The sequence below is a fragment of the Ailuropoda melanoleuca genome, chromosome 3, assembly GCF_002007445.2.
Source record: "Ailuropoda melanoleuca isolate Jingjing chromosome 3, ASM200744v2, whole genome shotgun sequence".
Classification (NCBI taxonomy): domain Eukaryota; kingdom Metazoa; phylum Chordata; class Mammalia; order Carnivora; family Ursidae; genus Ailuropoda; species Ailuropoda melanoleuca.
The window spans coordinates 119,047,683-119,072,116 of NC_048220.1; the positions used below are offsets into that span (position 1 = coordinate 119,047,683).

General features: G+C 43.1%; 1 long non-coding RNA gene across 1 annotated transcript in view; it reads left to right on the plus strand.

Moving 5' to 3' along the window:
* The first annotated feature begins 11,845 nt into the window (after nt 1-11,845).
* LOC117801598 overlaps nt 11,846-24,434 on the plus strand; it is a 40,924-nt gene continuing 28,335 nt past the window's right edge. Inside the window, exons 1-2 of the long non-coding RNA XR_004624329.1 lie at nt 11,846-11,889; nt 23,291-23,363. This is a non-coding gene — a long non-coding RNA (uncharacterized LOC117801598). The remainder of the gene's footprint in view (nt 11,890-23,290; nt 23,364-24,434) is intronic.

The window sequence follows — 24,434 nt, forward strand, 5'->3', positions numbered from 1 at the left end:
CAGCTCAGTAACAAATTGCAGACCCACAAATGATTTCTTTTTAATGTAGATAATGTTCGTTGTGTGAGTAAAATTCCAACGTTTTTCCAAGTCACAGAGGAATGTGCCTTGGGAGAGTGCCTCTATCTCTATGTGGCTTGTTCTTTTAAAACGAGGTGAACGCCTATTGTTTTGAACAAAGTTTTTGTTACAGGTCAGTTAATTCTTTAGCTCTGAAAATGAAGGGACTTTTATTTTCTTTGGCAACAGCTTTAACTAGAAAGTCCATGCATAAGTGGAGGGAGAAGGGTGCCCTTTGATTCTTCTAGATAGAGGCTCTGATAAACAAGTTCTCGACAGTCTGCACTGCCTGGGAATGTGCAGGTGACTATGGAGACAGCCGCAGAGGCACAAGAACGGGCATATGGTCCTCATTGGCACGGCATACCAAAGTAATTAAAAATGTCTTAAAATGCAGAAACCCCCTAAACTGTAAAGTATATCATGGTAGATGTCAAATTAGCATTTTCTGCCTCTTTTAAACAATGCCATAATCTCATTAATCTGCAGAAGGAACCAAATGCATGGACTCCAACCAGTTGGCTGGACATATGTTGCATATTGGACTGGCCATTTGGTTGGATCTGATTAAAGTGGAGAAATTGCATTTTATTTTGGGCACTGAACCCAAATCTGGGCCTGCTTATTACTTTTTGAGCTCCCTTTTTGAAGTGATAGGTTTGTAAGTGCCAAAAATTCAATACCAACTTGCCTTAAAAAAAAAAAAGCCTATAAAGAAACTACACAGAGGAAAAGGACAAGGATTGGAGATGGAGACATAAGGCTGGCTTCGGATCACTGGGATATATTAAATATCAGTATTCACAATATTATACATCAGAACTGTCAAATCCACAGGACTGTGCTCACTTATGGGCAAGGTGTCTCAGTTGATCAAAACATTGTATTTATTTTGCATGGTATCCTATACTATTAAGTCTTTTAGCACAATGCTTTGTTTTTAAATTCTTTATTAACAAGTATGAAAATTAGAAGGTCTACGTATATTTGAAAGCAAAATGAATGTGTATTGTTTGCTTGCATGGACGCACCCACTGTCTTAGTCAGTTTGGGCGGCTACAACAAAATGCCATAGATTGAGTGGCTTAAACAACAGAAATTTACTTCTCATGGTTCTAGAGTCTGGAAGTCCAAGACCAAGACACCAGCTGATTTGGTGTGTGGTGAGAACTCTCTTCCTGGTCTGCCTTCTTGCTGCGTCTTCATATGGTGGGCAATCATCTCTCTTGTGGTATCTCTTCTTATAGGAGCCATAATCCCATTCGAAAGGGCCAAATCACCTCCCAGAGGCCCCACCTCCAAGTACCATCACACTGGTGATTAAGGCTTCAAAAATGGATTCTGGGGGACACATTATCAATCCATAGCGCCCGCTGATATTTCCCGAATAGTTGGTGTGTGCTTAGCGCACTGTGCTAAGCATTGTAAGCATACACATCTGCATGGGATGCTGCAGGTTATTTGTGGTTAGGGCAAGTTCTTTACTAGCTCACAGATTGGGCAGGGTGTGTCATCTTTAGAAAGGGCAAAGGGCAATGGGGATTCAGAGGAGGATGAGATCATCTCTGGTGTGTATTTGGTGGGAGCAATAGGATTCTGATAGGCAGACCAGGGAGCAGGAAGGTGATTTGAAATCTCAGGAGTAAACCGTGGAAGGTAGGAAATCACAGGGATCTATGTAAAGGGGGTTACTGGAGGATTAGTTTGGAAAGGCGGTTGTTGGGGACCATCTTATGGAGTGGACTCAATGGCAGATTGCAGAGCGGTGGGCAGCAGGGGACTACTGGGGGTTTTTGAGCAGAGAAATGACAAAAACTGGACCTGTTCTTTAGGATGAATAGTAAGGCAGTGTGTGATGTGTGGGACAGGTGGGGAGAACCTCAGTTAGGAGACGATGATGGCCGACCCGGTGAAAGGGGATGAAGTCCTCTTCTGAGGAAGGACAGTGAGAACAGAGGGAACGAGTAGTCAGAGTTACTGTGGACACAGAATCCATAGGACACATGCTGAGGGACTGCTGGCCGATGCACCAGGATCATAGGACCTCAGAACTGTCATTTTGTTATTTATTTATTTTTTTTTAAAGATTTTATTTATTTTTTTTTGAGAGAGAGAGAGTGAGAGAGAGAGAGTGGTGGAGAGGGGGAAGCAGAATCCTCCTGAGCAGGGAGCCCGACGTGGGGCTTGATCCCAGGACGCTGAGATCATGACGTGAGCAGAAGTCAGCCGACCAACAGACTGCGCCATCCAGGCGCTCCAGAATTGTCATTTAAACAGTAATAATCATTATACATTTGTAGACAGGCTAGTTGTCGTAAAGCTCTCTGGCGAGAGAATGCTCAAGAGACAAACTTTTGTTCTATTAAAGATGTCTTTTCGGAAGCTAAATCTTTCATTCCCTCAGACTAAGGTAAGCTGTGTCTGGGGCAGGGTGGATGTGGGCGAGACAGGGAACAGGGCTCATATTCTGTTTTGAACTGTCCAACGCCGCATCCCAGAGATTAGACATTCTCATTAGCTTGTTCAAAAGAGGAGGAAACCAGACAGGAGGACCAGAGCTGGAACTGTCCCCACGACTTAACCATGCCACATACATTCTTCCACGACAAGCCTTAATGTATTCACAAGGTGTCAACACTGACTTTTTTCATCAGTTTTACAAGAATTTCTGCTAAGATGGTGGCTGAAGTGGAGAAATGTGTTGGTAAGGATTTTAAATATTGCAGTTCCCATAGTCCTGCAGTATCTATATGGAATTTTCAAATCCAAGAATGCTCACAGGTTGGGCACTTGCTGGGATGTGAGAGGTGCTCAAGTCAATGGAAGAAAGAGGTTTTTCCTTTTTGACAGCGTGTTCTTTTGACCTATGCCCTAAATCCAGAGTTCAGATACAGGCGGGTGTCTCAGTCTTAGCCATTTGATTTCATTAACCTCTCTTTTTGTGGCAGTAGAATTTTCTGAAAGGAAATGAGACCTGAGAGACTTGGCATAGAAACGGTAAATTAGAAATCTATCCATGAAGACTTCTCTGCATTTAATTAAGTGACACTCTCTAGGGATTTAGCAGTATATGGAGTAATAAACCCATCACACAGAACTGCTAAATACGTGGACTTCAGTGCCAACTTATGACAATCATAGTAAGATTCTAGTGGTATATGAAAACATGTGGAAATGAATCTTTTTGAAGAAATACTTGCTGGCGTGTTTTGGGCTTGATATTGTGACTCTGAGTGAGGCAAACATGAATTAAAATGGGTTGCCCGAGTTCAAGTGAAAGTATAAGAGCCACATGAACCTTTTGTGGTTTTTCTTACGATGGGGAGAAGCTTCTGAGGAGAAAGAGTCTTTCTGTCTCGTGATGGGGAGCTTCTAGGGCTCTGTCTACATTGTTCTGTGACTCATGACTAATGAGTGTGTTGGAGATAGTCAACAAAGCGGTGAGATCTGTTCCTAGTCCTGATGAATCCTTTAGGGATTTCCTTAGAGACTCTCTAATATCCTGGGCAGAAACAGCTTTGGAGGCAGGGGAGTTCTAATGCACTAATCACACCTTGGAATTTAACTTCACATTGCTCAGTCCATAGACCTGCCCACATCCTTGCAGAAAGGAATTGCCATTAACTATAGGCTAGTAAAGGAGTGTGTATGTGTGTGTGAGTGTGTGTGTGTGTAACTAGTATTTTAATGAGATGTGATACAGTTCCATTCCCAGCTTTGTGGGTGTAACTGATTACAGTAAACACTGGAAATGGATCTTATTTTGTTGTTGTCACTATCTCTTCCAAGGGTTTTGCATCCTTTCTGTGACAGGTATATTCATGTAGTGACAGCTTGGAAAATTTTAAAGCCTATGGCAGATATTTTTTTTAAACCGCCTTAAAACATTCCCTATTAAAAGAAGAGAGGAACTTATGAGCTCATTTTGTAGATAACGAAACCTAACTAACGGAGGCATAAGTTAGCTCACCCCTGGCGATGTTAGTGGTAGAAAGAGCTCTGGTTGGGGGCTCAAGGGTGAGATCTGGATCCAAGTGCTGGCTCTGCCCCTTCCTACATGATTCACCTTGGGCAGGTCTTCTAGGTCTGAGCCTCAGTTACCTCGTGTGTAAAGAGGGATGTAATGAATGAGAGAACGTATGTAGGGCCTAGAACCATGTCTGGTACCCCGCTGGAGCTCAGTAAATGTTAGTGGTCATTAGCACCATTACAAACCTGATCCAAATTCTGATCCACAGCTGCAGTCTCCCTGCCAGTGTTGACCGCACCTGCCTCTAGCTGCGACCTGGGTGCTCGCTGCTGATTTTTGCAATGGGCTTTAACTTCCAGCTTCAGTCCTTCCCTTCTGACTCCAGTCTCCTTCTAGATGCCTCCACTTTCAATTCTCATTGACTGCCCTTGGATAGGAGTAGCCTGTGCCAATATGTTTGGATTTAAATGGCCGTGGCTGCTTCTTAGACAAGAGCCTCATTCGGAGAATTGTTTCATCTTGAGCCAGAAGGTAGGATGGGCTTTGAAGCCAGACATACTGAGTTTGAATCTTAGTTTCACATCTTAGGATCTGAGGAAGTCTAGCCCAAGGAGCCGGCATAGCACAGTGATTTCAGGCTTGAGTCGTACGGTAAGACAGTATATGTTGAAATCCTTATTCCTTAGATGAATTCCTTAATCTCCCTGAGCCTCAGTTTCCTCATCTGAAAAGTGGGGTTAGTAATAATCTTTACCTCATAGGATTAGTATGAGGACTAAATGGTACCACATTAAGTGCTCAGCTCAGAATTACAGTGAGTGACCAACAGCTATTTGTTGCTGGTGATGTTTTCGCATATGGCCACGGGTTAGCCATTTAACCTCTTTTCACCTGTAAGTTTGGAAAAGTTCTATCTGTCTCATGAAGATGGGAGGAATAGATGTGATAATGTACATAAAGGACATGAGGTGCAGTAGAATCCTGATAAACGAATTAGCTATCTTATTGTTTCCACAAATTAGCCTTCATGCTGAAGGACTGAAGCCTTCACTGACCCAAGGCCTTCCGTGACCAACTTCATGCCTTTCATTTGCTGCTGGAGTTGAACAACATTCCCTAAAGAGCTGACATCTTCCCAGAGTGCATTCTGTTCCGCTGTCACCAGGCAAGGCAACCCCTGCCCAGGAGGGGCCTCCGTAATTGCTGTGCACACAGACATGGCTCTTAGGGCCCCAGGGGCGACCTGGCCTGTGAGACTGCTGTAGTTGATTTCTGTAGGTCAACGAATAAACATTTGAAATTAAATAAGCACGTTAGTCACGGCAGGTTCAAGTCGCTGTAATTAGCTTCTGTCTGGCTTGCTGTAGCGGCAGCAGGCCCGTGCTTCGTGCTGCACAAAAGTCTGGTCCCAGAGCTCGGAGGGCGCTGTGGCTAAAAGCACTTGACACTGATGCTTTAGGACGGATGCTGGCAAAGCCTCTTCCTGTGGTGGTGGTGGTGAGTGTGGGGCCTTTAATTTTTCAGGCTGTAGAGAGTTCCTGAGCAAGCTATTAGGCCTAGCACTGGGGATATAAAGATGGGCTAGACATGGTCTTTGACTGCAGGGAACCGTGATGGGGGCAGGGGCAGGGAGGGGCATGCACAGACCAGGAGCAAAAGATGAAGCCACTCCGGGTTCACCCCGTTCTCTGGGTCTTGCTGGGGAGGTGTGGGTGAGCCAGGTGTGGCTACCTGCTGGGACCTGGACCAGCTTACCTGTGAGTGTCCCAGTGTTCTCCTCGGTCTCTGACCCTGCATAGGCCTTCTCTCTCTACTCAAAATCTCTGAACTACCTGGGCCCCAGCCTGGCCTCCCTTTCCTTCTCTTTCCTGGAAATGTCGCATCTTTTAGACTGAATTACAGTTTCCATGTATCATTACCCTACAATCTGCCAAACCGGTCATGTGTTTAATCATAAGGATAATGATGGTAATTGTAATGGTAACAATACATTGCTTTGGTAAAGTTCTTTTGATTTTTCAGAGCAAATTGTATTTTTAATCTCAGTTTTAAAAGAAGCTTCTATGTATCATATTCATCACCTCCACCAGGCATGTGAGTACCAACTACGTTCGTCAGCCTTGGAGGTACAAAGAAGCATAATATGCACTACCCACTCCCCTGTCCTCTACCCTCCACGGGGAAGCAGTGTAGAAAGTAAAGACAATATGAGCTTTGTCCACTCTTTGCTACTTATAAGCTCTGTGACCTTTGTCATGTTACTCAACCTTAGTTTTCATGTCTGTAATATAGGAATAATAGTAGTATTTATTCATGTGCATGAATCTCATATATAATCCTAGTAAAAGAATTAGGCACCTAGAATGTGCTAGGGACTGTATTATAAGTATAATCTCCTACACCTTACCACAGCTCTGCAAGGTAAGTATTATTATTCCCATTTTACAGATGGGAAAACTGAGGCCTAGAGATATTCTTAAGGTCACAAAACATATTATGTGGTAAAGCTGGGATTCAAACACAGATCTTGGATAGATACCACACTGGAGCTTATTGGGCACTAAGCCCAAAGGAGTGGGATATACAGTGGGAATTGGAGGAATGCAGAAATGAGCCCAAGAGATGAATGCCTGCTTATTCTGAACACATGCTTGCTTCCATCGTATTTTCTAATGTTACACACTTCTACTTTTAACAAGACAATAACAACGCTTAAGAATACTATTCTGGAATAGTTTGTGTTTATACCAGTGCTTGCATGTTCTTAGATATTCCGCTCTTAGTAAATGCTAGGGTGAGATATTTGTAGTCAAAGTTTTGCTCAAATAAAGGGGCATTTTGTTTAAAGGGGCAGCATTTTGGTGATACTAGCAAGAACAAATACACTGTGTGGGACTTCGTGACTCGCTTTTGCATCAGTGCCCTCTGGTGGTAATCTAGGAAATGATTTACTTCTTACAGAGTCTGAGAACTAAAGGGGAAAAAAATCCTGAATTTATGCTCAATCTTTCTGACTCTCAGGCTAAAATATTAGCCAGTTAACCCTGGCATCTTTATTTTTGTATAAAATATCTTTGTAGAGGTCCAAAACTGTAAGAGAAGAGGTGACTTTTTACACAACATTGGCTGTGTTTGCTTTTAATGATTTAGAGTAAATATTTGGGAAAATATTTTGAAATCAGCTATTTCATGTTAGGTGAATTAATGTCAAGGAAAGTAAATATTGCCTAAAGATTTTTACTTGCTGCCTTTCCACAGAGTCATTTTAGAGAATGTTGTACTGAATAAGCTCTTCATTTATTTATATCTTTTTCTCCATAAAATCCACTAAAACTAACAAACAAAGAAGACATCCAAGTAGGATTTTGCTTGGATTTGTTTGGAGTCATTGTTCCAAAGCCCTTGGTTAAAGGTTGAATATTCTACCTTTCCTCAGATGGTCAGAATTCTAAGGTGGGAGTTGAAAGTAAATCGTGGAGAGTATCACTGAAATTTCCATGTTTTTCTCCTAGGTTCTCAGATGTGGCATCTAATTCTGTGGTCTAAAGGATATCCTGAATGGTGTTCCACCAAAACAGGTGATAAGAGCAGGTGCTACCCGCCAGCCATTGTGTCAGGTGCTTTATATCCTGTTTAATCTTCACACTCCTTTGAGGTCTGATTATAGCCTCATTTTCTAGAAGAAAGGGACTCAGAGAACTTAGGTAACTTGCCACCCAGCTGTTAAGTGGCAGATCTGGGATTCAACCTCAGATCTCTGACCTCTCATTTTATGGTTTTGCCTTCTTCTGTGTAGGACCCCAAATGCTGGGTGGTGTTCATAGGCAGCTCAAACCCCAAACTGAAACTGTGAACTTGGCTGTGTGTTATGCTCCCTCAGGGGAAAGTTGCAGCGGGGCTAATGTGTTTGTGTAAACAATGTAGGCTGACACGTAGCAATGTCACCTCTATGGAGCCACAGGAAACAGAAGGTTCTGCTTTGCCCCCTACCAATAAGTTAAGATAAAGAACGTGGAGGACCTGCACTCAGTATGGTGAGATTTGCACAGAGCCCCATCTGTCCGGCCTGGCAAGACTCCTTTAAACACAGTAGCTACCTCTTTGGCACAAGTTGCAATTCCCCATTGCCCTCAAGAAACTAGACCCAACCCAAACTTGCACCTTACCTGGTATCCTTCTTGGTCTCTGACTTTGCTAGTCATTTGCTCATCATGGGCTAACCCTGTCCCTGAGATTTGCTACACTTTGGTGCTTTCCTGCTTAATGACGTTAGCTCCCATGGGCAATTCTGCCTCCCTTTCTTGGAAAAAGTACTTTGTAAAAAATATTTACAATCCTAATCTTCTCACTCACTGATACACTGTTGGCAGGAGGGTAAATAGACTCTTTGGAAGGCAAGTTGGCAGTAGCTATCCCATAATTTCACTTCTAGGAATTTATTCTACATAGCTACTCATGCATATGTTCAAAGATACATTTATAAGAATGTGCATTGCAGTATTGTTTGAAATAGCAAAAAAATTAAATAAAAGGAAAACCCCTCTAATATCCATCAGTAGGATGCTAATTAAACAAATAAAGGCTGCTCGATTCCATAATATGTTTATACTATAGTCAAGCAGCTGTTAAAAAATGACATGGTTATATGTGTTAATGTTCCCCTGAAATATGGCTAGAAATGGTTCTACAATGTACTGTTCAATTTAAAAAACAAGGACAAGTTGCAGAGCAGTGTATATGGTTGAAAATTTATATGACTTTGCATCTTCATAGGAAAAATACATGGAATGATATACACCAAACTGTGAACAATGGGTAATCCCTGGGGAGTGGGGTCAGGAATGAGGAAGGAGCAGAATAGGGTGGAGGGAGTATCTATTTTCTACTTAGAAAATTCAGGATTATTTGAATTTTAAAAAATGAGCATGTGTGAGTTTTGGAATTAAAAAGCTAATGCTTTCTATATATTAATTGTAGCAAAAATTGAAACAGAATTCTGACATCAATGGAGACCACATATAGCATTTGAGGCCCATTTGATCTAGTACTCCCAGGACTCCCTGTTCCACTCACACGTCTCAGATTTACCTTGCCCAGTGCGCTTCGAGCTTGCCGTAGGTGGACCTGAGCACCAAAGTGTGTGAGAGCTGGACAGTGGGCAGGGTTGGCAAGCAGCCGCTCTCTGCCATTCTTTGCACCCCTCCCTCCAACCTTGCTGTAGGCCTGTTGGGTATATCATCATGAATAGGAATTCACAGTGAGGAGGGAAGGTGATGTGGCCTAGATAAGTGCAATAATCAATTAGAAGGCATAGTGGATGACCAGTTCGGCAAATTGGAAGAAGGTCTTGGAAGGTTCCCCAGACCTCAGGTGGGAGCCCCAGTCCCTAGAGAAAGCCTGGTCCCCATAGGTTGACAGATCACTGTGATTTCCCAGCAGGCTGGCAGGGAATGTCAGAGACATCTTGAACATGTGCCAGGCTGGGGGCTGTCAATACTAAGGCATGATCTGAGTCCTGGAAGGTGTGCGCTACCAGGTCAATAGCCACAAATTAGGTACAAGGAATGAAGTTACCCAGAATGGGGATGGGGAAGGGTCTCAAGAACAAAGCAGGAGTTCTCTAAGAGTCTGCTTGAAGAAGGTCAGCGCCGGTGAGACCTGGAGTATGTAGGGAAAGGAGGGGCTCAGTCTCTGTAGGAAGAGAAGGCATGCAGAAGTGGCAGCTGCAGATGGTGGGGAATTTTGCCTCTTCTGGTTTCCAATTACCCCAGCTTCTTGAAAAAGTTTTCTTGAAAAAACTGAGCTGAGTGTGGGTGTTGGGGTGGGTAGTTAGGACAGGAATGACTTAATGAGCAACTGAAGCCGCCATACATTACTATCAGGACTACAGTATTCTTTTTATTTGGAATCTTGAAAATGGTGAGTATATAAAGACCTTGAGGGCTTAGTGAGTGTTGAAAAAACCATCACATTACTGATATTTCAAGAGTCTAGCACATGAAATAGTGCCCTAAACTTCTGGCCTTTCTGGTGACTGTTTTTCTCTGTCATCATCTCCAATCGCCCTCACTTCCAGCCACTCTGGCCTTGTAGCTCTTCCTTGGATGTGCCTCAGGGCCTTTGCACTGATTCTTCTCTATGCCTGGACTACTTTTTCCCAAGATAGCTATATGCCTCACTTCTGCACCTCCTTCAAGGCTGCTCAAAAGTCACTTTCTCAGGGTGGCCTAACCCGACCGCCCTATTTTAGATTGCACTCCAAATTTCCTTTACTTTGCTCCCCACCCCCATGTGATCATTGCAAAATTTACTTAGTTTTTAATATTTATTGCCTACCACCCTTCTCAGCCTCCTTACATCCCAGAAAGTAAACTCTGTGAGCAAGCATAGTGGTGTTTTTTTCTTCTTCTTGGTCTGTTTTGTTTATTGACAAATATCCAGTGCCTAGAACAGTGCCTAACACAAGGAGTGTTCTGTAAGTATTTCTTGAATGAATGATTACACTGTAGTACAAGTGGTAAAGGTTTTGGGATCCTTTGGTCATGGAATGCTGCCCAGATATGTAGAAACCATTTCCGAAGCATTTCCAAAGACCTACTTTCTTTCCCCTCCTTCCACTTCCAAATCCCTAAGGATTTAGGTTTTGGCATTTAGCCCAGGAGATATGATTGCTGGCAAAAGTTGAGTGAAACAGTTAAGAGCATGGGTTTGGGTTTGAAACAGTTAAGACCCAAGTTGGAACCTAAGTCTTTCCACATATCAGCTGTGTGACTTTGGGGAAATTATCTTCTCCAAGCCAGAGAATGAAATTTGTGAGTGAATGCATAAAGCCTGGCTTTAAATGTACGCTTACATGTGGTAGCTTATGTTATCAATGATGGAGATAGACGAAAGAAATGGGGCAATGAATTTTAAAAGGGCGATTTCCCCCATCATTTAAGCTGCCTTAGATGAAAATATTGGGGAAAACCCATCACATTTCTAGTTAATTTAAAAATATCAAGATATTTTTAGTAGATTCCGGGTTTTTCCTTCAATAAGGTAAATTATTTTTAAAAACCCAAATAGGCACAGAGTCTTGGAGTTGAGTAATAATGTCTTTGAGACTCGGATCTCCCTCCCACGAAGGTGCATAGAAACCAGGGGATACCTCACTCATGCCTGAGATGCAGCACGTGGAACCAAGCAGAGAATTTGCATGGTTTCAACATCTGGAGCCAGGTTACCAGCGCAGATGGAAAATAGCAAAACGCAAAACCCGTGGATTCAGCTGAGGGAAACCAAGGCAGAAAGAGCTGGATAAAGTGGATGAAAAGTGAGCCAGAACCAAAGCCCAGGCAGGTGGCTATGGCAGCTTTTTATCTAGAGCCCGTGGCTCCAGGCCAAGACAAGGAGATGAGAGCAGAACATTTAGGTCTACCTGGACCAACCTCCCCGTCGGAACTAACCTCACCTCAACAGCCCAGAAGAGGGCTCCAGGGTAGCCTCGTACTCTTTTTCCTGACGCCTGCTCCATTGCTTGGCCTCTTCCCTAACCTGCCTCCCCCTCTCCTTTATCAGTTTCTTCTCTGAGACTTCGGGATTCTTGCCTCAAAAATACACTTGAACCTGAATCATTGACTTCACAGAAACTACTGGGAAAACCCAACTCACCACAGAACGCGTCTCACAGATTCCGTTTTTTTACAACTCAGGAAGGAATTCTGATTGGCCAGCTAAGGTCACATGCTCATGGGGCCTTTGATTGGCAGTTTCTCCTCCATTCCCTTTCTCCCCCACACCCACGTGATCTGATCCAGCCAGCCCGCCAGCCCGCTCTGGCTGGTGCAGGCATTGTGGCAGGCACAGAGGAGGTGGTGGTGAGTGCAGTCCCTGCCCTCCTGGGCTTATAATCACGCGGGAGAGAGTCGTTGGTCAAATAATTTCACCTACACACGTTTACAAACTGTGGACCTTGCCATGAAGGAAAAGCACAGGGTGCAGTAAGTCGGAGGGGACGTGGTAGAGGAAGTACTGTGCCTCCCGGCTGCCTTGGGTCGAGCGGGTAGTAAAGAGAGCAAGAGCGGAAGGCGTGGCAGGAGAGCCGGTGAGAGGTGGTGGGTGACTTGGTTAGAGGGGTGACCCTGGAGTTGGAGAAAGGCGGAAAACCTTCCAAGGACCTCACCGGTTGCCTTGGAACACGACTTCAATCTCCCAAGTCCCCATCATAGCCCTGGGGCTAATGGAAAAACAAAACAGAACAAAACGAAAGGAAAACAAAACAAAAAAACCACATTGCAATTGGCTAACATTAGGAAACTTTAGAAGAAGCAAAAGGAAACCAAGTAGTGCCCTCTAGTCCAAAGATTCATCTTATTTAATACCCACACACCCCTTCCTTAGTTTCAATGCATCCATCTACTGTTTGGAACTTGTAATAGAGAAGGGTTTCTCGGCTTCCGAAAAAAATTGCCTAAATAAATGTCACACCTTGGCATTTCCCCATATTCGCGTTATTTGATTCCTTTGGGGTGTTCTAAAGGACAAAGTGGTCCGTGAATCTGATCTCCATTTCCGATTCTGTAAGTGGTAGCAGTGGTTTTTACCTGTATTTTTCATGAAACTACATACAAGACAGAGATAGCTCAGAAATATAAGCTCTTTCACCATCTCTCCACAAGGTCGTGTGAAAAGATAGTGACCATTTTGTGGAGACCCAGTAATTTGGGGTGGCTAAATCATTACCCCGAAGCGTATTTGATGCTGCTCGGGCCTCCTTTCTCTGCAGTTAATGGGGAGAGAGGCAGAAGCCCCACCCCTGTGCTGCTAACCTTGGGGCAAACCCCCTCACTGATCCCACTTCCTCTCAGCAACAGCCATGGGTTTGTCCGGGGGTGCGGAGCATATCGAACCAACCTTGTTTCCAAGCAATAGTAGGAACTAGAGCAGTGGGGAAACTCCCCAGTAACTCGCCCACGCCACCTGCTAGGGCTGAAAAAGAGAGGTCTGAGACTTTAAGAATCTAGCTGGCTGGTTCCAATTTGCTAGACCCTTCTTCCATTTAGCACTTCACTAAGCTTATTTACACATTGCTTAGACTACAAAGGTTGTCCATGTTTTTTTGTTTGCTTGGGTTTTTTGTCTTCTGTATTTTAGGTCTTCAGAATCTGTCAGACACTCAAGCCCCTTGGCAGTTTTAGTTCTCTTTCCAGATACGCCCTGTCCCCCAGCACTCAGTTCCTTTAATCTCTCTTTTTGTTTTTTATTTTCTTCTTCTTCTTAAAAAAAATCACCTTCTCCCTACCCCTTAACTGCTATTCCACTTGTATTGTTCCTTTCCCTCCCTTTATGCTGTGTCCTTGCCCTTCTTCCCTCTCCTTTCCCTTTCGTTTTTTTCTATCCTGTGCTCCCTTGTTATATCTCACAAACTCAGAAATTGCCCTCCAAATACCAGAGGCATCACCATCTATTCAGTGGTAAGGGCTGCTCCCACTCTGCCTTGGAAGATGACATTTCCCGGAGTGTTCCCCGTAGAGGCTGACCGGTCTGACCCAGATAATGCTACCAGTTAAAATAACCCTGGCTCAGGGCCCAGGGGACTCACCAGTCATTATGCTGTAGTGGAAAGTAAAACTGATTTGGCAGCCCCATTAGATTATAATGAGCTCAAATCTTCCTTCTGGCTTCTTAGAGCATTGCATGTGTCCCCAGGAGCAGAAGAGGGGAGAAAACCACTTCTCCTCCCCAGCGTTCTGTACTTCTTCTAGGCTCTTGGCTCAGATTGAATATTTTTTCTTTGGCCACCATGCCTATCACCTTAAGTGGCTTTCTAATGTGCTTTGGAAGCCGTAGGGAGCTCTAGGATAGTAACTATGGTCTTAAGAGTGCAGTTCCAGAATACAGATTGTATAGGTCAGTAGATGCTGGGCTGAGAAGTATGAGCCATATTAATTACCATAATAATAGTAATAATAGCCGCTACTTGCTGGATGCTTATTAAATACCACACCCTTTTCTATATTAATTCATTAATCTTCAGATTAATCCTATGAGCTATGTACTATATTATCCCTATTTCAGGCGGAGGATATTGTGGAACAGAGCGGTTAAGTAACTTGCCTAAAGTTAACAGTTAATAAGTGGCAGATTCAGGATTGGGGCCCAGAAGGGCTGTCATCAGTATCCATGCCCCTCAATATTTTCCTGTACCCCAATCTGGAGGTAATAGGGAGCTACGGAAGGTTTGTAAGTAGAGATGGCATAAAAACAGTCATGCTCAGGAAGAGTCTTTTGGAGCAAGAGAGAGCGAGCGATTGATGGATGAGTCGAGGAATCTGATAAGAACCTCTTCTAATACATCCTGGTATGCAAATATTAAAGTCTGAATTAGAGTCAAAGCAGTGAATGTGGGAACCCATAGCTGTAAGAGATGATATGAAGGATTTATTTGAACTAATTTGGGACACAAATGAAAGAGCATGGTCTGGAATGTTTTGCCCAGAGAGAATGATGAGGTCACGGTTGGAAGTAGAGGTGGCAAAAAGGGCCTTTGACTTGTGTGGCCCTGAGATACTGGGTTGATAAGGTTTCCAAGCTGCAGGGATGAAGCATCCTCCCACCTCCCCATATTTTATCCCTGAAAGGAAGGATGCTGATGTGGATTAGTTACACTCAAGGGGGCCGAGATGCTAGAAGGTGGGACTCTTGCTGGGAGGAGTGAAAAGATTATAGACAGAACCCCCTGGCACCCCTTGTCTTTCCCAGGATGACGGAAAGTCAGGTTCCAGGCACCTCTAGCCCTGAGATCCCCTAACCCCCTGGTGGATGAGGCCAGGGGAGAGATGCCTGGAGGGTAGCTTAGAGGAGAGGGGCGCTCACATCTTCGCACACTCCCATACTTCCTTCTCTGAAGGGAAAATGGTAAGATGTGAGACTCAGGAACATGGTGGGATCTGGGGAGAAAAGAGCCAAGTAATAGCCTATTCAGCCTGCCTTACTTCTAGGTCTGGTCCTAAAGGGGGTGGAATACAGTTCCTCAAAACTCAGCTCCCCAGGGTAGGGCTAGGAGTTTGATACTGAAAGTCCAGGCTGTATTGAAGACTGTGTATTTGCCCTTGATCAGTGTCCTCCATAATCCAGAGCAGAGGTCATCAATGGGGTGGGATTGAAGGATGCTCTATCCATGTTTATCAACCACGATAATGATACTTCCTTTGTCTAACCAGTTTAAATTCCCCTCTCTAGTTCTTTAGTGACCTAACCTGCTTACGTTTTCCCATTTCAATAAGATACCCAGTGGTGATAAATATCCTTGATATATTTGGTTCAAAGAGCTAAAAAGGAGCTACAAAAATAAAGTCATCTCCTTCTACCCTCTGAAGTATTACAGGAGCCTGATAAAATGATATATCTGAAGCCCTGATTTTAAAAAGCTCTCATTGCTAATAAACAAATAAAAAACAAGGGCTATGCGAATGTTAATAATTTGGAGATGTAGGTGGAGGTATCAATATTCTTGAATAACACATGTTCACACTTCATCTTTTTAATTAACGAAGTCCTTTTTTTTTTTTGTAATTTCAGCAGGAGGGATCCCAGGGTAAGAGAACAAAACTCAGATTTATGTGAATAGGATTTTTTTAAATTTCATCACTGAATCCAAATAGTGTGAAAACAGATGGCAAAGACTTTATTTGTGGTCAAAGGCATTATGTATGAGAGGGAACCTTTCTTCAACAGACAGATTTGAATAAATTCAGGAAGTGATTTAAGACATGATAGGTCTCTTGGAATGTGATCTATCAGGTACTTTTATTAACAAAATTTATACACTCAAACCCAGTGAATCAGAGAAGCTAATTTTCATTCTGGCAAATCACGATTTTTTTTTTCTTTGCTGTGGAGTACATGCCTGGAGATCAGGACTGTCTGGAAAAACTCAGTCTGTGAGTCGGAGTTTGTATGTTTCTCCATTCTTGCTGAAGATTGTCTTCTGATCTTGTTTTCAAGACCTTGTTGGGTTTAAAAGAAACTATTTGAGGAGATAACTAAATCCTGGCTTGCTGTTAACCTTCTTAGTCTATACATTATAATTTTGGTATCTTCAACAATGCAAAGTTTAAATGGGGTATTATCCGTAAAGGATGGTGGAAACCATAAATCACTCTGCAAATTATGATAGTGTTATTATAACACACAGCTTTGATATAAAGCCAAATGTCTCCTGCATTCCCAATAGGAATTAGACCATTGGGGTTAACTGTTCCCTGCTTCCATAGTATAAATTGGATAACTACAGTTTTGGAACCAAAATGGGATACCTGCAGGAGGCTATTAAGGGCTGTACACAGATGTAGGAAATAGCTGGAAATAATGTGTTTGCAGTAGCTTAACTATCATGGGTTATTTTTGGGGCATTTTCCTCCTGAATTCATCAGTGAATTTCTTGGATCGTAATTCCTTGATTTTTCTTCTCTTCTCAATTTCTTTTCACCCCCACCAATATATTGACTCAAGTTCATGTACTGAAGGAAGATGAGGTGACACAGTGCCAGAACTTGCCTGGGAGTTCTGAACTGGACAAGGCAGAGGTGATGTCAAGTCTTTGCTTGGCAACGTAGGGCATGCAAGTCCTCATAGATCTTGGAGGTCTTAAGATTTAAAGGGATGAGAATCTCCTAGTGAACAATAACCTTGTAAAAAACCCAAAAGCAAATTCTGTTACATTAAGTCTGGGATGGAGTCCAGGAATCCATATTAATAATCATTCCAGGAAATTCTGCTGCAGTTGGTTGAAAGGACCGCAGTTCGAGAAACACTGCACAGAGTCCTAACTCCATGGCACCCTAGTGGTCAAGAGTATTGATTACAGTTGTTAAAGTCACTACTTTTCTGTTGTTTTAAATTTTAAAGAAATTTTTAAAAAAAATTTTATTTTAAGTGGTCTCCACACCTAGCGTGGGGCTTGAACTCATGACCCTGAGATGAAGAGTTGCATGCTCTACCCAGTGAGCCAGTCAGTTATCCCCCAACTTTTGGTTGTTGTTGTTTTTTTAAAGATTTTATTTATTTATTTGACAGAGAGAGAGAGAGAGAATAAGCAGGGGGAGCAGGAGAGGGAGACGCAGGCTCCCCACTGAGCAGGGAGCCCCATGCAGGGCTTGATCCCAGGACCCTGGGATCATGACCTGAGCTGAAGGCTGTCACTTAACCAACTGAGCCACCCTGACGCCCCCCCCACTTTTATTTGTGTAGAAATAATGTCCTCCTGTCTCAATAGGTGAATGAGTGAATATGGCATTGTCTACTCTAGGAGGTTTAATGATTCTGATCCCTTCCTTACCAAGGTTAGGAGATGCAAGGTGAAGGGAAATTCCCAGAGATGACCAAAGTAGTGTTCTCAGTGACCAAAGTAGTGGTGTGAGAATATAGATCCAAGCCTTCAATACCTTACACTTGAATCACTTTTTCTGAGTTGACTTAAAAATCAATAAGAAACAACCAGAGTCAGCCAATTAGTAAATCAACACAAAAACAGGAAGAGCACAGAGGATGACATAAATTAGCGGGAATCTATAGGAGCAATATTAAGAGTGAGAGCTCAAAGAGCTGTGAGTTGTCTCAGAAGTGATGTGATCACCAAGGAGGGGGGTTCTCAGTCTCAAAATGCTACTGTGTGGCTTTCCTAAACGTATTTAGATCCCTGTTATTCTGGGGTCTGACATGTAAAAGGTACAAGTGGGGCTCAGTGTAGAGAGCATAGAAATGTGTTATATGGCCCCCCCTCAGTTTACTTTTGGCAGGCACTTGGAGGGAAATGGAGCCTTGGCTCTCAGAGATTACAGGTAGTTTGGCAAATGTTTCATGTGTACCTACTGTGTGCTCAGCATTGAGCCCAGAGCCATGATAGGCCTGTCTCACATTCTGTGTTCATTGCCAGCCAGACAGCTGCGTTGTATTTCCCAGAGCCAAACTGAAGCTGGCTTGAAAACCGTGGGTGTAGCATACAGACATGAGGAGCTTTTTACCTTCAGAGCTTTCACTCTTGCTTAAAGGGCCAACTCTGTCCCACAACCCAGAGAGATTAAAATGCTGACTCACTGCTGCAGATCACTAATTTCTAGTCCTAAAACTGAAAAAGCAACAACAAAAAAATATGAAGGCCACTGAGATACTTGAGAAAGAGGCACCTAACTCCATGTGTTAAATAATTTGTGGAAGAAAATATGAGGTAAATGGGCAAAATATGGACTTTGGGGTCCTTAGACTTGAATTCGGATCCTGGTTCTGTCACTTTTTTTTTTTAAAAGATTTTATTTATTTGATGGAGCGAGAGACAGCCAGTGAGAGAGGGAACACAAGCAGGGGGAGTGGGAGAGGAAGAAGCAGGCTCCCAGTGGAGGAGCCTGATTCAGGGCTCAGTCCCAGAATGCAGGGATCACACCCTGAGCCGAAGGCAGACGCCCAACAACTGAGCCACCCAGGTGCCCCTGATTCTCTCACATCTTATTCTCTCCAAGAAGTTTCCTCTTCTTAAAAAAAAAAAAAAAAAAAAGATTCTACCTACCTTGTCAGGTTTATGTAACAATTAATAATATACAAATACAGATAGCACAGTAGGGGCTTATAACAGGGACTTGGGAAATATGAAATGCTCCCGTCTGCTTCTTGTCCTCATATCCTGGGCCTTTGACAAAATCTCAGATCAAGCACACAGTACATTTTGGTTTGGACCTTCTAGAGCTGGGTGTACTTAGGGGAGAAGGCCTGTGTCAGAGTCTCTGCAAATTGAGCATAAAATACCGGAAATCAGAAACCATTAACCAGGGTTCCTTCCAAAAAGAGGAACTAGGACAAGGGATTGTATGCAGGTCCTTTGGGAAGTGAGCTCTGGGAGCTGGAGTGGGGGATGGGGAAAAGGGAAAACAAGGCAAGAGGGGAAGCCAGTTCATACAAAGTATATTATCGAGTTTGGTCACAACTGTGGGAAACTGGGGCCTGCTCCTTCTGGGACTGAGAGCCATGAAAAATGCCTCTCAGCATCATGCATTCAAGGGACACAAGTGGGGCAGGCATCCTCAGGCTCCCATCCCCGACTGGTGAAGGATTGCCCCCACGTGTTATCTGCCTCACATTGCCAGGATCTTGCAAGTCCTGGGTGGTTCCCATAGCTGTCCCAGACCAGGTGTCTGAGAAGCGAGGCAAGCATGCAGCGGAAGCGGTGCACTCCAGAAAATCAGAGTAAAATGTTAGGTTCAGAGCATGTGAAGTGGACATGACCAAGTCCAATGCTGGGATCAAAGGAAATGCCGGTCAACAGGAAAATGAGCAAGTGTGTTTTTCCTTTCAAACCTCAGATACCTCTACTATTTACAAAAGTAGTTGCTGGAATATTCTTCAGTTGCCTCCATGTGGCACTGTGCAGCCTCACTGGTCTCTTGGTTTCCTGAACTCTAATTCACGTACAGTTTCAGTACTTTGCACTTGATGGCATATTCTCTTGGTTGTCCTCCGATTTCTTTACATGTTTCAGTCATGTCTCTTTTTTTCACAAGAGACACTTCTCTCCTTGAGTAGCTTGGGATGGAGTCTTCTAATTTTTTTTTTTTTTTCAATTTCATCAGTACGTAACTGTGCTCAACAAAAACCTGTTGACTTGAACTCACTTGATAGATAAGTCCTTTCTTTAGTGAACAAGGCAGTAGCTTCTTTGACATCAGCCACAGCAACTTCTTTCTAGATATGTCTCCTGAGGCAAGGGAAACAAAATAAAAAACTATTGGGACTACATTAAAATAAAAAGCTTCTACACAGCAAAGGAAACAATCAACAAAACTGGAAGACAACCTATGGAATGGGAGAAGATATTTGCAAATGACATAGCTGGTAAAGGGTTAATATCCAAAGTATATAAAGAATTTATAAAACTCAACACCCAAAAAACAAATAGTCCATCTAAAAAATGGGCAGAGGCAGGAACAGACATTTCCCCAAAGAAGACATCCAGATGGCTAACAGACACATGAAAGATGCTCGACATCACTCATCATCAGGGAAATGCACATCAAAACCACAGTGAGATATCACCTCACACACATGTCAGAATGGCTAAAATCAGCAACACAAGAAACAACAAGTGTTGGTGAGGATGTGGAGAAAATGGAACCCTCATGTACTGTTGGTGGGGTTGCAGACTGGTGCAGCCAGTTTGGGGAAGACAGTGTGGAGGTTCCTCAGAAAGTTGAAAACAGAACTACCCTACAATCCAGTAATCATACTAGTGGATATTTACCCAAAGAATACAAAAATACTAATTCAAAAGGATACATGCACCCCGATGTTTATTGCGGCATTATTTACAATAGCCAAATTATGGGAAGAGCCCAAGTGGCCATAGACCTCAGAATGGATACAGAACAGGTGATGTATATAAAATGGAATATTACTCATCCATAAAAAAGAACGAAATCTTGCCGTTTACAATGACATGGATGGAGCTAGAGAGTATTATGCGAAGCGAAATAAGCCAGAGAAAGACAAATACCACATGATTTCACTCATATGTGGAATTTAAGAAACAAAACAAATGAGCAAAGGGGGAAAAAAAGAGGGGCAAACCAAGAAAAAGACTCTTAACGATAGAGAACACACAGATGGTCGTCAGAGGGGAGGTGGGTGGGGGATGGGCTAAACAGGTGATGGGGATGAAGGAGGGCAGTTGTCATGAGGAGCGCTGGATGATCCCTGCAAGTGCTGAATCACTATGTTGTATGCTCAAAACCGACGGTACACTGTATGTTAGCTAACTGGAGCTTAAATAAAAACTTTAAAAAAATCCTTTCTCTAGAAGCACAATCATGTTTTTAGGGGCCTGTGGCATCTTCCTACTTCCTAACTACATGGAGACCCTCACCAATTAATGGGGCTTGGAAAGCAAGTCTATAAGAGGGGCAGGGAGCTGGGAGCACAATGCCGGTGCCTCAGGGTCTTGTAAGGTTTTCATCAGCAATTCATCCTGCACTCTTTGTATTTGGTTTCATTCCAATTGCTTGACAGCCAGTAGCACTCGGAAGGGACATATATTTAGACTAGACTTCAAGCCTCTTGTTGAAGCTTTCTGTGTATAATGAAACACAAATGTGCTGGTCCTTTCTGTGCCTATCCTTTTCCCTCTCTGCTTCAGTCCTTCCCGGCTGTAGCTACCTTGTAAGTATAAACAGTAAACTAGGACCCAAGTGGATTAACAGGAAACTAGTATTTGTTGGATTCTTTTAGATGGCAAAAAAGGAACAGATCCAAATTACCTTCAGTATTTCTTAGTGTGAACTTGGAGCCACTTACATGAGGACTATTCATGGCTGCCATGTTTAGCTGGGCAGGTTGTGCACTGCACAACTCTCAGGAGGCATTCACATCATGGTCAATCTGACTGTGTACCTGGTGGAATACAGTGAATAACCTGTGTGGCCACAGATAGTGGCCTTCTCTGTCTGAGGCTCCACTCCAGTTCTACTGAATCAGAATCTCTAGGGAAGGGACCCAGGAATCTACATTTTAACAAATTTCACAGGCTTCTATTAACACTAAAGTTTGAAAATCGCAAATTAGGAGATAGGTTTTAAAATAGTAAGATGTACTGAAAGGAAAGTAATGTGGGAGATTATCTCAGCACCTATGCCATCACTGGATCCTCTGCTTCCCAGGCTTAAATATTCAGCTGGCTTCATGAATACTCAGTGAATAATTGCCATTCAGAATATGGTTGCCCGGCTAGTGATCTGGTCATCTCTTCAATGTCTTTCAAAGAGACCGTTACTGCTTTCTTTGCCATGTGCTTTTACATTCCAACTTTTGAAAAGAGAAGTTCTGATGGGGCTGGGTTGTCACCATTCAATACAGAATGCTCCAATTAGGTAGCATCTATGATAGCCTGTCAAGTCATCTCCTTGGCAGTAAGTCTTTCTCATGTTCATCTTATGTACATGTGGTCGCCTCAGTCCTGGGCACTCATTTTTGGGTCAGTGACTGTCAGCTATAGTATCTTAATAAAGAAGGAACTACCCATAACCACTCTCCTCTGAAGGGAGATGTGGGCATAGCCAGCATGTAGTACTTCACGGCTTGTTAAGACAGGAAGAGAAAGTAAATACTCAATACACCATCTATGTCCAATAATAATAAGAGCTAATATGTATTGAGTACTACCTTATGCCAGACATTTTTCTGAGCACTTGAATAGCACTCATAACTTAACCTTCAAAAGCAACTCTTTGTGGTAGATGCTGTTATTATCTTCATTTTACAGACTAAGAAGTTGAGGCATAGAACTTGTCCAACACGTTGTATATGGTGAAGCCATAATTGGAGCCCACACAATTGAGCTCTGAAGCTATTGCTTTTTTTTTTTTAAGAGGGAGAGAGAGAGAAAGGACAGAGGGAGAGAGAATCTTAAGCAGACTCCATGCAGAGTCCCATGCAGGGCTCGATCTCTGACCCTGAGCTGAAACCAAGAGTCGGATGCTTAACCAACTGTGCCAGCCAGGTGCCTCTGAAGTCATTGTTTTGCTTTTTATGACTATGTTGGGGTCATGATAGAGGATTGTGTGTGTGTGTGTGTGTGTGTGTGTGTGTTGGGGATAGGACAGTTAAAAGAGGGAGAATGCAATGCACAAATTAGGTCAGAAAGGCAGGCATATGCAGAAGCTTCCATTGGTGCATGTTGGGGGAGGGAGTTGGAAGCAATGACAGGCAGATGCCACAAAGGGACAAGACATAGCTGGGCTTTCCTTGAGGGCCAGACAGGGTTCTAGCAAGAGATCCTGGACGGTTATTCTTACTCCTTCCCCATCTTCTTAAAAAGGAGTATAAATGACACCTAATTGTCCATGGTTCCTTTAAAAAATAAAGCCATTCAAACACTTCCTTTGGAGCCATTATCCTCCATCCTGTGCCAGTTCCTGGGGTGAGGAAAGGGGACTCTAGAATTCCTTGATAGAAAAGCCTTGAGAGTTTTGGGTTAGACAGGAAAGTTTGGATCTGACTGTTTAACGAAGGAAAGTAGAGGGGCTTATACCTGCACTGCTGAGGAGCACGGAGTTTGTAGCAGGGATGTGGAATGGAAGACTCTTCTACTCTGAAGAATGCTCTTAAGGTCCAATGCCCAGAACAGCTACTAAGCTGTCATCAGTCTCCACTCCAGGTCGAGGCAATTATTCCAGTATTTCAGGAGGAATTACTACAATAATGAGCTCCATTTCCTTTCTTTCCTTTTTTTGTTTGCAGAGAGAGATGTGGTCTGCTCATGGCAATGTGTTCTACTTGCTTGCAATGGACTGCCTTCTAGATCCTTAACTTTGTGAGTAAAACACAGTAGTCATTGAAAAATCATTTGGGGGGCTATATGGGTCTTGTCAAGGTCTCCTTGGTGCTTCTGAAATGAAACCTTTTCACCTTTCATTAGCTACTTTTTTCTTTCAATCAATAGTTTAGGAAGTAACAGGGGAGACTTGACCTGAGAAGAAAGTGGCTATTTAATGTCATTCCCAGGTTATGATCAGTTTCTTGTAGGTCGGGATTAATTTTGCTTCGTCTTGACTGAAAACGGGGAATGGACAGGATGACCTTTGCCCTCCCAAATTCTGAGCAGGCCAGGGGGCTGTGCAAGGTTTGGGTTCTGTGAATTGGGTATTTATATACCACAAACCAATAGGTCTTGGTGCTGAGAGCAGAATTTGAAGGAGGGGGCTGTATTTCTCCGGGTCAGTTGTTCCTTTGAGAAACACAAAGATGTTCTCTGTTTCAAGCAAAACAATTACTCCAGAGACTTTGGGAGTTTCAAGACAACTGAATGCGTGATAAGAAAGGGGATATCTTGGAGAAGATAGACTGTTCATCTCTACTGGGATTCTTCTGTAAGGCACATTATTGACTTCAAGGCAAGAGGCCATGAAAGTGTGACTTTCCTTAAGACAGTAAACTCTCTGTTTTCTCAAGTGAATGGGAAAAAAGGGGTGTATTGGTTCCCCATATCAGTTTCCAGAAATGAGTATATTGTACAACGTACTTCATCTACAGTGCTACCAAATATAATTTATTGTTCCTCAGATGATTCAGAAGACCTTCTGGCATCTCATCAAGATAAACAGCAAATATTTTGTGCTGCAGCTGTGTGGAGGAGACATTACCCAGTGACTTCTAGCAATGAGTCAGAAAAATAAAAATAAGCGCCTTCTCTGTTACAACATATTCTAAAGCAATCACTCAATCCATTGGAATTTATAGTTTATGTATAACCATTGAGGGATTATATAGGTACGTGGAGAATATAAAGAAATGTAAGCAGTGGACTCACTGGTTGCAAACAGTTACATCTACAAAAGTTCTTTGTCAGAGCTTAAGACTAGAATGTAGTATTTGGGGTTTGTGA